This window comes from Homalodisca vitripennis, chromosome 7 (assembly GCF_021130785.1).
Source record: "Homalodisca vitripennis isolate AUS2020 chromosome 7, UT_GWSS_2.1, whole genome shotgun sequence".
NCBI lineage: Eukaryota > Metazoa > Arthropoda > Insecta > Hemiptera > Cicadellidae > Homalodisca > Homalodisca vitripennis.
The window spans coordinates 25,684,069-25,700,463 of record NC_060213.1 but is presented as its reverse complement, the minus strand read 5'-3'; the positions used below and the strand labels follow the sequence as shown (position 1 = coordinate 25,700,463).

Genomic DNA, 16,395 nt, shown 5'->3' with positions numbered 1-16,395 from the left:
TGACAAATTACAAACGGCCAGAGTGCTGAGTAAGAGTTTCCTTGTAACTGTCGAGACAACTACGAACCAATCGAGTCACAAACGACCCCTATAGAGTAAATAAATAACTAAATACATTGAGCGTTTCCGCTACAGATACTGAAGATTGATTTAAACGACTCAACCATATCAAAATAGTAGGACTAGACGACACACCCGGCCGTACTCAGATATTGTTGTTTAGTCTTAGTTTCCTAATCGACTTTCTTTTCCAATGCATTTTATTGAAAATTTTAACAAGAGGAGAGTTTCAGGCAAACTTGAAACCTTAAGAATGTTTCAGTAATTGACCAGGCTTGGTATAATCCCATAAATCATACTGCAATCCCCAGCTCTGCCGAGACTGCCATAGCTCGTCTCAGGAGAGGTAAATACAAGAAGGATTGCCGAAGAAACACAGTTACAATTCTACCCTTCCAAATTTTGTTTGTACAGTTCAGTTTTATTAGTCACAACTCATCTCATCTATCCAAGGATTTATTTGTAGAGTTCAGTTAATATGTCAGTTCCAACTCTACGTACACTCCTAAGAGTTTATTTGTACAGTTCAGTTTTTTAAACACTTCAAATCTGATAACATCCCACAACGACTTGAGTTTCGTACAAGGAGGTAACAACAACAACAAATCAGTTCTCACCAACTACATCTAAACAGTATTTTCCGAAAACAAACAAGTTCCTTTATGTTGGTTTCTACTATTCTACTGTCTATAAGGGAACAACTCTTAGAGTTAGATTTAGATTTGGTGCTATCGAATCCGAATAACTGAGGTCTTATATGGTGTCTCTCAAGTATCCCCCTTAAGATCTTTTCTCTTTACCTTGTTTATAAATGACACTAAGAAGTATATAGAAACAGGTAGGCACCTCTTATTCACATACGATATAAAGACTTATATCCTCAAGTCAGCAGCAGGTTTTCCCACAATTCTACTCTTCCAAGACTTTGTTTGACAGTTCAGTTTTGTTAGTCAGTCACAACACATCTGATCAATTCAAGGATTTGTTTCCATAGATCAGTTTTGTTAATGTGTCAGTTCCAAAACTAATTTCCAAGAATTTTTTTTGATAATTACTTACAACAACTAGACTCGTCCAAGGATTTATTTGAACAGTTTACTTTTGTTTCCTACAATGTCAGTTACAAATCATTTCTAAGGATCTTTTATTCACATTTTAAACAGGAATTTGCTGGATTTCACTATGCAGATTTTATATCGTTTATATGGGCATAAACACCCTTAAATACACACTACTGATACATGTTATATCCTAAATAGCTTGGTGGATACTCACATTTGAACATATTTGAGTCTGTTTCAAAATTATCACTGATGATAACTTTAACCCTATAAGTGGCAAGCGCCGTCTTAGATGTATGATTCACGTCGCCGCGAAGTGGCAAGCGCCGTCACAGCCGTCGCTTCACATTTAAGGCTGTTGCTCCGCAACCGTCCATTATTTTTAGGCCTAGTTTGAACTATCGTATTCTGCATGACATTTCCTATATATATCATATAGTATAGTGTGTATTCATGTTACTAATGTTTGCTGGCTTAAATGAATCCAACAGTTTTCGTTTGACCTGGCGGCAGACGAGAGAACAGCTGTCTCGTCACTGTTTTGTTTGGTGACTTTGCGTACTGTTATTGTCAGTATATTATTGTTTATCGCGTTGTTTGTGTTACCGGTAAATGTTTAGGTTATTCGTTCGTCATGGAAAATGTTGGGGTACTTTGGGATTATACCGACCACACTAGAATGAGGAACACAAACATATAAATGTATAGAAAAAAACATTATAGAACGAAAAAGCAACTCTTCAATTACAAACTTACAACGATTATTAATTGTTAATGGGTTTCCTGTGACGCCCAGAATGCAGCAATATCAAGGATGAGTGAGTGTAGTGGATTTCCGCCTTCAGCCGCAACTCCCGACCGCCACGAATATTTTAGATTTAGGCAACTAGTCACGATCTTGTAAAAAACGAATGGTCCCCTCTTCGCTCCTGGGTAAATCCCAAATTCTCATAGTGTCACCCATCACTAATCTATTACACACACAATAAAACACGAAAGTACAAGAATGCGGCGCACCAGCTGAACGGGCGGCGAGATTCTGTAATCACGTTATCTACTAGACCGCTCGACTTTGACCTCTGTCTGAGGATGGGGAGGGGTTTGCGATAAGACAATTCCTGTTTTATATTTACGAAATATACTGTGCTATGACAAACTAAGCCACTATTATAGGCCCTACACTACTGGGAGGAAAAAAGACAAGCCTTAGTGACTAGTGACTCTAGTGACTCGGAGTAAAACAAAACAAACAAAAAAAAACAAAAAAAAACAGTTTGTACATTGATTTATTTTTTCCCTTCTAACTTTTTTGTTCTTGTAAATAGAAAAAAATGCATAGGTAGTAATTTGTTTAGAATAAAATTATGTATATTCTGTGAATATGACATTATTTTGTAGCTCCAGTTGTTTCAAAGTGACGGACAGTAGAACTTAAAAATTATTTTTTCTAAAAGAAAATCTTTACACACCTACAATGATATTCATCTGAAAATAAAAATAAGGAACCAAATATCATATTTATTCTTATTCTATAGTTAATAAGGAAAACAAAAATATATAATGTTGCTAGGTTGTCACTTATACAATATTTTCTAAAAATAAGTTTAACGATCACGGCAATTTACCCGAAAACGGCCTGCCACTGAGACCACAAATGACCGCCACTTAAAGGGTTAAGGTGTCTTCTGGCCGCTTCTTAATATAGATATTTTCAATGACTTTACTGTTACCAAAAAAAGATTCTAGTTATAGCTTTATAAAACATTTATTAGCTGTTTCCCGCGGCTTCGCACGCTTTTGGTAAACCTTGCCCGTGTATTGCTTTGCCTTCAAATAGTTTTTGGCTATTTAATATACGTAATCGTCTCGTAATTGCAGTTTATAATATGCAGGCGCTTGGATAGCTTGCATTTTTTGCAGCGCAGCTTGGTGGTGAGTTACATTAATGGCCATAGCATATAAACCTTCTACGTGGAAAAATACAAATTTTCATAGTGATCGGTCCAATAGTTTCTGAGTCTATAAAGGACAAACACACAAACATTCATTTATATATATATACCGACCGTTTACGTGCATGTATGACATAAACAAATGTGTCAAATTAAAAAACGTATGATATTGAACACCGATTCACATGCTTAATTGCAATGACACAACGTATATTACAACTTGATAGACTCTCATAAAGCAACAGTGTCGGCTAGCAGTGTATATATAAGTAGAAACTTAAGGTTGGTTAGTGTTTTCGATTTGTAAACTGAGTGGAAGTAGTGGTTATGTTTATTTGATTGTGTTTGGTTCTCAAAAATCATGAAGCCTCCAAACCTCAGTGCGAGCTGGGTTTATCGATTTGAGAGAGAGAGGAAACATTGTGAACCTACATAACCATAACTTCCATGGGTAAATGATCCGGAAATTATGGATTCCGTATGAAAAATCGATTAAAATAATAATTAAATATTAAAGTGAACAGATGTGTTCACAAAATGTTATAATTCGCGATCATGAACGTGAGTTATCGTGTATTAAATTTGTTGAGCATAACTAAAAAATGTTTTTGTAATCATGTGCCAAATAGTGCTGAGTGTCTCGTGCCGTTTACAACTAACAATCTATAGGCCTACAAGAGTTCGAAATGTATACAGTAACATTGGCTGCTACAACACAGTTTCAAATAACGAGCTCCTCACGCCTGAGATTTAATGGGGTGATCAACCGAGGCGGAGAGAAAGAGTGGGGATGGAGGGGCCCCTCCTGCCAACTACAGATAGCCCGTGTATTAGAATAGTGGAATGGGCAGTCCGCGCGTTCTCGCTCTGTACTCATCTGAATTTAATTGTTTAGTAGTAAAATTTAAATTGAATTAAATTTAAAACAAGTAATAGTATCTCAAAACTATGCCACGGAAAATTCTGTCAAATTTATCGAATTTATGTTTTAGGAAGAAGAGTGTAACAGAAGGCAACCAGGCAATACCAATATTACCAAACAGAGGAGTTATTTTTCCACGAAAAAGAACAAAGAATCCTCGCAGAGAGGCCTCACAGAGGAGGAAAAGTTAGAAATTTGCCTAGACTTAATTAAGCCTTCTGAGTAACAATGGCAGACTTCAATAAATTATATAAATTTGTGTAATTGTAATTGTATCATAAATCTTTATATTCGTAGCATTAGAGATCAGTAGGACTAAATTATTTTCATCATCCGTATTACATAAAATTTCTGTAATATAAGTGTAATATTTCTTACATAAATATAAGTGTTTTAAAATTGTAAACCAAAAATATACTCATATATGATCTTAAACTGAATTTGTCAGTTACAGTAATATAATATAATTAGCAAAATTTTGTATTTATTAATGATGTCACGTGCTATGTTAGGTATTTAAGTCAGGTAGTTGTCATTGATTTTGTCATATTTCTATAATTATGTTTTTGGTTGAATATTTACTCGCAAGTTTCTTTTTTAATACCCTTAGTTTATTACAGCTATTACATAACTCTTATTACAGATTTTGTAGTGTAATTATTAATTTATTTACTACCAATTAAGGACTCCACATTATAATATGTTGCTTTTGCCCTATTAATTTGAATATATTCAAATAGCACAAAAAGATTATGACATTTTATTCGTTGTGCACCATCTCACATTTTGTAAAGTGTCTTTGGAGTTATAAAGAAAGTTCAATATTAATATAATCAATTCGATATAATTTCTATGTTTTGCAGATATGTTCGTGTAAAGTGTCTTTGGATTTATAAAGAAAGTTCTATATTAATACAATTAATTCGATATAATGTCTATGTTTTGCAGATATGTTCGGATATAAAACGACTTATTAATTCGGATATAAAACGACTCATTAATTCGTAAGATAATAGAAATCAGAACCGTTCCGAACTGAGGTCGCTATCAGCCGCATGTACAGAGTTTGTCAGAAATTTTCGGGATTTATCGGTACTGCTCGGCTCTGCTCGGCTCTGTCCCCACTCTTTCTCTCCGCCTCGGTTGATCACCCCATTAAATCTCAGGCGTGAGGAGCTCGTGTTACAAATACAGCTCCACCTGCCATCCCACTATTGGCACAAAAACCAGAAAGTTCATGTTCCCCATGGGGTACATCGTGAGGATAAATAAGATTTTTAAATTTTCCTTTGTGCAATATTGTGGTTATAGAGATGTACTCATCTACATAAAAAAATTGTTTTTATTGTGCAATGTACAATTTAAAAAGATAGACACAGGTTTAACATACGTACTTTTGTATTGTGCATTTCTCGAATTTAGGTCTGCCACAGAATCTTGCTCAAGACTAGTTGGCTTCCTTGACAGTGTGATGTGGCATTTTTATATTATCATTGCTTCAAAGAGCCATACTTTCCTAGACCAAAGCCCAAAAAACAAGTCTTCTACAACTCTAGAACCTATCATAAACGATTATTAAAACGCTGCATACACTTACTAAGGATTCCTCCCTTATACAGAGAGTAGACTTAGTAGACTTTTCGGTCCTAAGTATGTACGTATATTTTATTCGTCGTGACAAGGAAAACTCAACTACAGCAATCGAAATTTCTTAGACCGAAAGAAGATAGCAAAAGACGAAACTAAACTTTTGTGACAGAAGTAGGTTGCTGTGACCTACATGTATATATATTCTTGCTCTGGATAATAAAGCAAACTCAAATTTGACACCGTAAATACATTAGACAAGAAAGTCGTTATAGTTAAGTTATACAACCTGAAGTAGACATTTTAGATGACGTAGGCTTGCTTCTCAGTCCTACTGTTTACATATATTCTAAATTAATTCTAACCATAAATGCTCTTGAAGGCGTAAAACTGAAATAAGAATTACCCGCAATCCCGTTTAACCGGAAACACTTAAAAAATGAGTACCTGTTGCCATGATATATGACTAATTCCACTTCAAAAATATCATAAGATCATATCGTATTACATCATAAGTGCTTTCACTATGAAAGCTCTGCACTTTGACCTTGGAGTTCGTTCACATTGATCTAAAATACGTCGTGTTACTAGAATCGTGGTAGCTATTGAATGAAATACACGGAATGTTTGCATAGAAATTGCGAGCGAAATCGCAGGTATGTCCTAATGTACATGTGTCAGAGTAAACTACTTTATTCTAATCATATATTTTTCACCAATACCAATCTACGAAAGTCTGCTCTAGAATTTCATCAGTCAAGTTCCACTGCTCTGAGTGGCGATAAATTTATCATTTCAAAATGATGACAAGATTAATTCAGTTCTCAAAAGCATTATGAAGAATTTGAGATATTTTTTAAAGATAGTAACAGTTTTCTGGATAAGACATGTCTCTATATTATCCTTACTCTCGTCATGTCCTCTGAAAGGATTACTACATTTAATCAATAAACTTACTTATTCACTCTGAAAGTAGCCTTTTAAATTACCATCCTATCTAATGAGAGAGTAATAGCTTATTACTTTCTCTAAAAAGTAAACACTTTTATAGCTATATAATATTGCATAAACTGTGACTAGAAATCTTTATCTTTTTGTATTTGTTATAACACTATTCATAACGTGTATATAAATTTCCAAATTATACAACAGAACATTAAATCTAACTAACATTATAATCATATAACATCCGTATTAGGTAGTAACCACTTAGCATAAATTCAGCCTTAAGCCACATTTTTCTCGGGATTCCTCCTTACAAATTATTTTACAATGGTTTAAAATCGTTTATAATGTAGGCCTACGAGTAGATTGATATAATTACGGGTGTACTGAACCATCAATGTTTCATTATCTTCATTAATAATTCCTGAAATATGATCAGAATTTGCGATTGCTAAGAGAACATTTACTTGGTTTATAGTCTAGTAAAACCAGAATTTAGCCCTGACATCCAAAGAAGGTTCTACTTTGTCGCAATGTTCTATGTCATCCATGGTGGTATAAAAACACCTAATGGAGTGTCATCCATGATTCTGTGTCATCCAATAAGTGGTAAAATGTTGCACGAATACAGTGTAGGAGAAGGTGAAAAGGGGGGTAAAATGGTAAGTGTTTTTAACAGTTGTTTTCAATAATTAACCCGAGAGCTACGAGATTTAGCGCAAACTTTGATTGAGTAATTCAAAAAACTAATCTACAAGAAACAATATTGTACCGCAGCATGGAAGGGGTAGAAGTTCTTTGATGGAAATAGTGAATAAACCAGAATCAATAATCCTTTTAGTGTCACGTCTGGTAGTAGTGAGTATTTGAGTTCTTCCCAATTTCGTCCTGGAATGGAAAATTTGTCTTTGTACTTTTTAAAGTAAATCTCATTCCCCCCAGGAGGGTTTACTTCAGGTGGTTTAGAATATACCTTCTAGTTGAACGTACACAGGTTACAGCAAAAACCGACGTGTCACTTTAATCTGGGCAACCTTATGGATGTCCAGGAGCGGCACATCACTAACCGCAAATGTCGAGATTCTGGGATGTAAGAGCAATTCGATAGGTCTAGTCTACTGCGGGATATGACTGTTGGAGTTGGTGGGGTTCGTTCCCTAAGAGTCAAAGATTTTCCCAGCTTAGACATAAGGGTGTGCCACCCTCTGCCTGCTTTGACTGGAGAGGCTGGTTCAGGGCTACTCTTCTTCCAAGTAGACATGACTTTGAGATTAGTGCCCTAAATTCTTCCTCATGGATCTCGACAGGAAGCGGCCCCTACCCCCAACCTTACCCATCCAGGATATCCTGTCACTCCAGAAGCAGCGCAAAGGTCCTTAAGGACTATGTGCAATTTTCAAAGCTTCCTCTCTAACAAAATAAGTGAATTTCATGTATAGAAAGAATAACTCACGTATCAATTCCATGATAATAATGTCAATTCGACATAGCATTAAAAAATCTCTACTAGTTATATATAATAGAAAAGAAATCTATAAGGTTCTCCTCATATTGAAAGTTATCCTCATGGACGTTGCTTCGCCAAGAGTTATATCGGTGACCAGATCAGGATTGGTGTACGCATGTCCTGAGCAATTCAACAGATTCGAGCATTTCAAGCCGCTTTTACAGCGGACAGTAATTTATTAAATATTCTTAGATAAATAATCTTTATTTTGTATTTGGTACGATACTCTTAGGCACGAGTATATCAAAGTATGTAAATGCGTCCAATGAGAGGGAGTAACTACTCAGGAGGGAGTTAATTAAGGAGCAGATGTTCACCAATGTTTCATCAAACCCATTTTAGTGGATGACTTTTATACTTGCTGCTTTTGCAATCATTGCTGCACTTAATAAAATTCTGTATGCGTTGTTGTGTAGCTGTTTGTGGTAAGGAGAAGTGTGCTAGGCATACTAGATAGCGTACACTACACATATCGCATCGCAAGCAACGTATTCATCATAATATCGTCACATATGTCTGGTTTGGCCTTCTTTGATTATAAGGAAAGGAATGAATAATTTCCCTGCATTGGCTGTATACTCTCACAAGAGAACCTCTTCCCAATGATACCCTGCATGTCACTAATATAAAAAACCTTTGATGGACTCCTTTTTTGGGTGTTGTAATCTGTAATTACTAGTTTACTGGGACCTGAGCAAGAACGTATCCAGAAAAAATGGGGGGTTCTGACAACTGATATTTTCCCGAAAGCTCCATTTTGTTCCTTTAAAAGTTCTTGACCCGTTTCTTCTTTGAGAACGATCTTTCAGCAGTACATGTCAGTAATATTTAAAAAATTATTAAAATAATAATAATCGTTTACTAAAAAATTAATTGAAAATTTTTTAATTTAGGGGGTCCGGATCCCCCCTGGACCCCCTCGCTGGCTACGTCTATGGGCCTAACCAATCAATGATAACATTAAATCTTATCACTCTCAATTATAAAAGCTTGATTCTTTTTAGCAGTAGAGTTTGAAACTAGCTTTGTTGTTTGCATCATCTAATGTGTGAAGTATGCAATTACCTTCATGTAAAGTGTATGGTATAAAAACAATCGGCTGTTCTGAGAAAAGATACTCTAAAAGAAAAATGCAAATTGCCTATAAGTTTCATCAATAATACATTCTAATCAATTTTATTAATGTAGTAGTGAATGATTCGCTCAAGATGTCTTGATCGTTTGTGGGTTTTCCCAATAGCAACAGGGCCTAAGGCTTTCCACAGTAATTGATGACGTAATAAGGGTATCGTTGAAAAAGTTATACATTATTATCCAAAAACACTGTAACTACTTCCCCTCCATCAATAACACAGCACTATTGATTTTTTATTTCAATGGCGGATTGTTAATATCATGCAGGCCCTTCCAATACTGTCGTTAAAATTTATTCATCAATGAAAAAAGATAGGCGATAATCATGCAGTTACGTTGTAGGTACAACAAAAGTGACAAGACCTTATTTGTTGAAAATTTTATTCTGGTATTAAATTCTACCCTCAGATTTGAGATACAACTCCTCGTTTGGCCGCTATCGGTCATTAACAAAATGTTTGCATGATCCAACAATTCTAATGTCGGAATTCAGCTCAGCCCTGTATAGAGCTTGAGAGAAAAGTCTGTACTGGTCAGCGATTACGAATTGCTTAGGAGCAGTTTAAAATTAAAACATCTGCTCTCACACTGTTCCTATAAATTACACAGTCTAACACTATTGTACCTTATTTAAATTTTCTAACATGCCAAGAAGTGGGGTAGAATGTATGTACCGTAATGGAGAGTACTTAATCTAATTTAGATATCTTTATCGGTAAACGGACTGTAGGTCCACGTCATAAAACTGCCGGAAGCATTTCTTACCTACTTCTTAAGGGGTGGACAGTGGGTCCACGGTCCCGGCCTGGGACCCACTGTCCGACTCACGGGTTTCTTTTGACGAGGGATCGTCGTACTCACACTGCAGCACTTGAATGGATGTTTCGAGATCTAAACTCTATATCTGCTAAATAGTTTTCAGTACACTACATAAGACAGATGCAAAAAGAATGAAACAAAATTATATACATAAAATAAAGTCAGGTTAGTTACGCCATTTCTAACTTAAGAATGTCTGTAACGATTATAGTGGTCTTTGCTTTATTGGATACGTTTTCGCTCCGACTAGGAGAACAACGATTAAAATATCGTAAGAATGCACAGAAAAATAGTATATGAGCCTGTTAACTTTAGTCAATTGTTCTGTGTAAACATTGTTTTATAGTAGCACAATCATAAATTACCTTACATTTAGTCGTGAAAGCATAGAGTAAGCTTGATAATAACAACACTTCTTATTTCAAACTATTTGCGACCACTGTTGAGCACAAGTAAGACAAATATTTAGATAAATAAACTAAAAGTTTTATTAAAAGTCTACTTTTAACTGTACATTTTAGTAAATATTGAGTATGCATGATGAGTACTGTATGCAGACATCAAAGGAATGTACTCTTTTAAATAGTTATAAAACGCAGAGTTTATGTGACTTTTGGCAGAAGTAGGCTTCTCAGAAGTTTGTATGTACCTTGTTCGAGAAAACAAAGTAATATTAACTAAGCTTTTTTATTAACTAAACACCAAATTTTAAAGCTTTTAACGGTTAAACGGTTTATTTTAAAGGGGAATAAAACTGATAGGGTTTAAGAATAAATTTAAGAATTTGGAGCGTTTGAGGTCCTTATAACTGCTAGTAATTAAACATGTTATCTCCTGTCGTTCCGGGATCACTATTTGAAATAACGTTAATTTTTTTCGCAGCGACATATAGCGATGAATAGCAATTGGAAGTTTGAATGAAACTAGACAAATTTTTTAGCCGTTCATCGAATTCCTGTTTGAGTGATATTTACAACGTATCGTTAGCGGCATAAGGTCACTGTTATGTAAGTTAGTATGTCCGTGTAGGCAGATGTTTTGTTTACTGTTTGGATTATATGCCAAGAGCCACTATTTAAGGTAATAAAATATTTTTTCTTCGTATCTATTTAACTTAATTTGGTACAACTTTAAAAATGATATATTAAATATGAACTAAATGGTTTTTTAACTATTAACAATGTTAATTAAACAATAAACCATCTATTTCAATTAACGTGTACTACGAGTAACGTGTCTACTGGTATATACAGTATTATACAAACGATGGTCCTATGTAAGGATTACTAATACAAACTTACTGTAGATGTTTATGATTCATTAGGACAATGCCAAATTAATCAGAAAGTAGTATAATGCTATATGGAATTCGTTAAGATATAATCCCTATTAGTAATCCACTTCATATGTGATAGCTTGAGTAAACTGTTGTTAATATTTACTGATTTAGCAGTACGCTGTGCGAATGTAGTGGAAGCATCACTGACCAGAATAAAGAATAAGTGCAGGTAGAAAAACTAATGCACGGCCAGGGCCAGGTCAGTTTTGAAAAGTAGGACCGACACCAGTTAGTCCACAGGTGTCGGCGTGGACTAACTGTCCTACCCTGCAGAAAAGTGACGTCAGCCACCCTCGTCAAACTAGGCGTGGACCTACAGTCCTACAATCATCTTTATCAGCCGAATAAGCTTATCAGGGGGTTTACATCAAACAGGGTGTAATCTGGGCAAATCAGAGATGTCGTTATTTTCTCGAGGGAGTTGTTTATGTCTGTGCTGTGAGAATAAATAATCAGTTATCGTTATCAGCAGGAAAGGTTGATAAGGGTCTTTTATTTTCGCAGGAGATTATCTGGTGATACCGCGAAATTCCCAGGGCGGAGGTTATTGTTACGGGGGTTCTGAATAGGGGGTTCTTTTCTAGAGCACATACGTGTCATATTTCAGGTATCTAACACTTCTAGAACTATGTTAGAAACTGTGTATATACAGGGTGTTCACGAAGGGGTGTCACAAAACTTCTATGGGTGATAGTAAACATAATTTAAAACAAAATATCTCACATAAACATAGCTCGAGAAATGTCTCGTTTAGCCGCCAGCCGCCATTTTGTATTTGGTATAAAATATTATTATCTCAAGAAGTATTAAAGCTACAGCTATCAAACTTCGCACATTGGTAGTAATAATTAAGATACAAATTAAACAAAATAATGGTGTGATTTATATTTATATTAACACAATGGCGCCTGTTGAAACTTTTAAATTCAAATAACAAGACAACCAGTAGGCTATATTTATAGAAAATGCACAAGATACAAACTATTTAGTCATTTTTATATCAATTCTAATGGTACCTTTTGCGATGCAATCCGTTAACGCATAAGCTAGAACGATCACTTTAGTATTTTACAGTATGATGCTGATGTATTTATGTTACGTACCAATGCATATTTTTTAACATCTAGCGTAAATTATTTTACTTGTTTACAGAAACTGTTAAGAATTTTACAGTAATACTGTAAAACAACAATAAATCGTTTACACTACATATGCTTAACGTTGTTTTAATAAAGTACGTAAATATTTTCTCTAATAACTGTTTCAGTGTTTCACCAATTCAAATTGATGTTGACAACTTATTGCTATGTAAATTTATTTTTAGGAAATACGAATATATTTCTTCCTTTCCTCCTCTCCTTACGACAGAAAGAAAAATCACAGCAAACATGGTTTGTCAGTATATTTGCTATCATAAATTATATCATAATTTATATAAAATTTTATATAATAAATTTATATTATATAAAGTTATTAATATATAATAATAATAATAAATATAATAAAGTTATATATTATAATAATTTATATTAAAAAAAAATTCTTTTCCATTAAAACCTACTCACTTCCACCAAGGATACAAAGCAGGAAATCATAAATTATGTCAATAGGCATCACTGCATATTGTAAAATTAATATTGACACATCTAAAAAAATGTGGTTAAGTGCTGTATTACAGCAGTGCCTTAACCAGTATATGTGTTCCATCCTTGTCAAGGGGAGTGCTAAACGTCTCTCCTTTCATACAACACGAGAGTGAACTGGCTAGTGCCGGGTATATAACTACAGCGTCACAATACAGCATGACACCGAGAACTTCTAACTTTGGCATTATATTTCATTCGCTTTCAGGGTATATACCTCTTTGAAACTGTTATAATTTACGATTGATGTACATTTATAGTTTATTAATACTGTATTAGAATACAATCTCACGATAAAAGATAATTTTATCTGAATACGTTGATTACGTCGGTAAGGAAGATTGTCTGTAGTTGCTACACAGTGGCGCTTCTCGTGAGAACCTTCCGCAACAACTGAATAGTTTGATATATCCTGACATTGAGCGGCATTATGCTACATGCTTCGTAATGTGATGGAATTTTTACGCTTCTATCTAAACTTTTGACAAATAACATATAACTGTTAATCTCACGACATTACGACCATATAAACCAATATTCAGTAAATTTGCTAAATTATTGTGCAAAAAATACATTTGTTTTCGAATAAATATTATAAAATAAAAATAATAAAAAGCTTCCATGTAAATAGATACCACTATTGTAAGTTTTTAAGTGTTGTAATCATAAAAAACTAACTTTAAATTATTAATCAATATGCATGCTGTTCCGTGCCTTATTTTGGAGTGTATTATGAAAATATAAATACATAACTATATAAACTGTAAAAATGTAATAAAATTGTATTTACAACCAGCTTTTAAGTGGTATAACCTTGAATTTTACCACTGTTCTTGATTTTCCTCATAGTATTATGAGCAATATTTTTAACTATTATTAATAAGAATCCATAGCGTATAATATTTTATAACAAAGATTTTTTTAAATATTCATATTATGAAGTAGAAAAGTTTTATATTTTATTTTCTGAATTTCCAATAATAGTGTAAAACTTTAAAGAAAAGTATTTGGGCATGTATTACGTCATTAAATATAAACATCTCATATCAATAAGACCTTTAAAGTTGTCCTTATGGGCTACAATTTAGATGACTGCTAGTACAACCAGCAGTATATTATAGGTAGTATTTATGTTATATAGTAAGAAAACTAGGAGTTGACCACTTTCCCAGTAATAAGACAAAGTGACATTTTAATGTGTTTTTTCTGTCTACTACAGTCAATGCTGTTTTGTTTACAAAGAGACAAACTGAAGCATCTTAGACAGCATGTGGCCATGTGGGAGGTTTTTTATTTACAGCAAGAAAAAAACAGGACCCAAAACAGACCCCTGAGGAACACCCCTTGTCATTTATGGGCCTGTCTGTGTAGTGTGTGAAGCCCGATGTGTCATTATAAAGTTTTCCATTATAACAGATACAACATCAAACACTCCTTTCCCTTTTTTGCAGATAGCAAAAATCTCATTTCTGTAGAAAATTGCTATAGTCTACACAGTCGAAAGTCTTTAATAGACTGCTAACACAGGATATGTTAGATCCCTCATCAAGTGACTGCAGAACAACAAACTCCAAGAATTTGAACCCCTAAGGAACAAATTATCCACCACTTTCACTAAACATTACTAGAAAAAGTTAGTGTGTGGTGTTGAAACAATGAGGAAAACCATGCAATGCCATCTCCATACAGTCCTAATCCTCCATCTAAACCTCCACATACATCTCCTCATTATACAACTACTCTGAAACTGAATCGCAACCTATTTTCCATTGCCCATAAACCAGTCTCCAATTTAATTCAGGTTTTCTTAAATTTGTTATTTTATTGTTGATGATATTTGTTTTTTAAAGTTATTGTCACATATGTATAATCATATGCTTTTACAGCTTAGACTACTTCCTATAAATTTTGTCTTCCTTCAATAAAATTTTCATCTTTTTCTCAAAATTTTAGAGAAAATTTCAGTTTTTTTCTCGAATTGAAATCCATTCAGTTTTTGTTTGATTTTTCTAGAAAACTTTGATAGTTTTTAATGTGCCATACAGCAAAAACATGGGTACAATTAAGACAACCGTTAAAAATGTTGAACAGCAGTTCTGCGGATTGGGATTAATTTATTAAATTTACTTTACTTTTGAAAGTGAAACGTAGAAGAGAGGCCATTGTGTTTCTTAAAGTTTATAAAACTTTAGGGTCCCATTCCAACCTATCCTCCACTAAAATATTGCTCTTAGTCATAGTAGTCTGAAATTGCTTACTTTCACTTTTTTTACTTTTTTTTACTTTTTTTACTTTTTTTTTTTTTTTTTTTTTTTAGTCTGAAATTGCTATATTGACCACAGACCACGACTTAAGGTGATGTTGGAGGTAGTAGACATCCAATGGAAAATGGTCTACAAGGAGTTTTTACTAAGCTTAGCCTAAGATTTACATGATTATAAAGGGGTTGTTTAGCAGAGATGAATGCTAAAGGGAAAAACCCGGTATGTTATAATAGAAAATTCTTATTTTTGGTTGGGCTTTGGACTTCACTTGATGTACATCTTACTTTACACTTATAAACAATGTACATCTTGAGCTATGCTTACGTTACATTTTTTTGCCGAACTGCTTGTAGACTAGCCGCCATTGGATGTGAAGACTAACTTAAAAACTATTTCTTAAGTCCAGTATTCATTTACTAAGTTTAACTTTCACAACTTAAGCCAAGACAAGAATATTAAACCATCTAGAACAGGGCCTACGTTGTAAATATTTCAAACCTTAAACCAGCATAATTTTTTAAAGAGTGAACCCTTCGAGGTTGGATTTATGGCATTGTACTCTACTAATTAAGACCTTTAATTTGATGTACTACTCGACTTATGCTCTCAATTTAATATTTCCTTCTGACTCCTTGCGGGCCATCCCCCTGACATTACAAAAACATGGTAGTTACTTCAAAAAGTAGATTTATATGTGCAGTAATGATATACCAAGTTTTATTGCTTTACCTGTAATCGTCCAGGGAATTATCGAGCATGTGCAGGACTTTTTTACACTCTATATATTGATGGACTCTCCCCGCACATAGACCTGTAGTCTTTGCAGAAAATATTCTTTGGTTAAACCTTTTGTAATCTGTAAAGTATAAATATATTTTTTAGTAAATATTATTTGGATTTGTTTTTTTTTTTTTTCATCTAGATTATACTTCATTTTGTAGTCTAAGTGCCTCTGATGTCTATACGATGCAACGAGTTTCGCTGAGCTTCATCCTCGACTTTTTTGGGATCTCTTCAGGCTTTCCAAAGGCTTCCATATTTCAGGCTGTGGATTCCAAATTCCAGGAGTCAAGGTTGTGACAGTGTCAGATTTCAGTGCTGCACTAAACGGAGGGTAAAATGGAGCTGAACGAGCAACAATTATTACAATGCAAAAGAATTT

General features: G+C 34.2%; 1 non-coding gene across 1 annotated transcript; it reads right to left on the bottom strand.

The window, feature by feature from the left end:
- Positions 1 to 12,974: 12,974 nt before the first annotated feature.
- On the bottom strand, positions 12,975 to 13,077 carry LOC124367032. Its single transcript, XR_006922852.1, has one exon. It is a non-coding gene; the product is annotated as a U6atac minor spliceosomal RNA (small nuclear RNA).
- Positions 13,078 to 16,395: the final 3,318 nt, after the last annotated feature.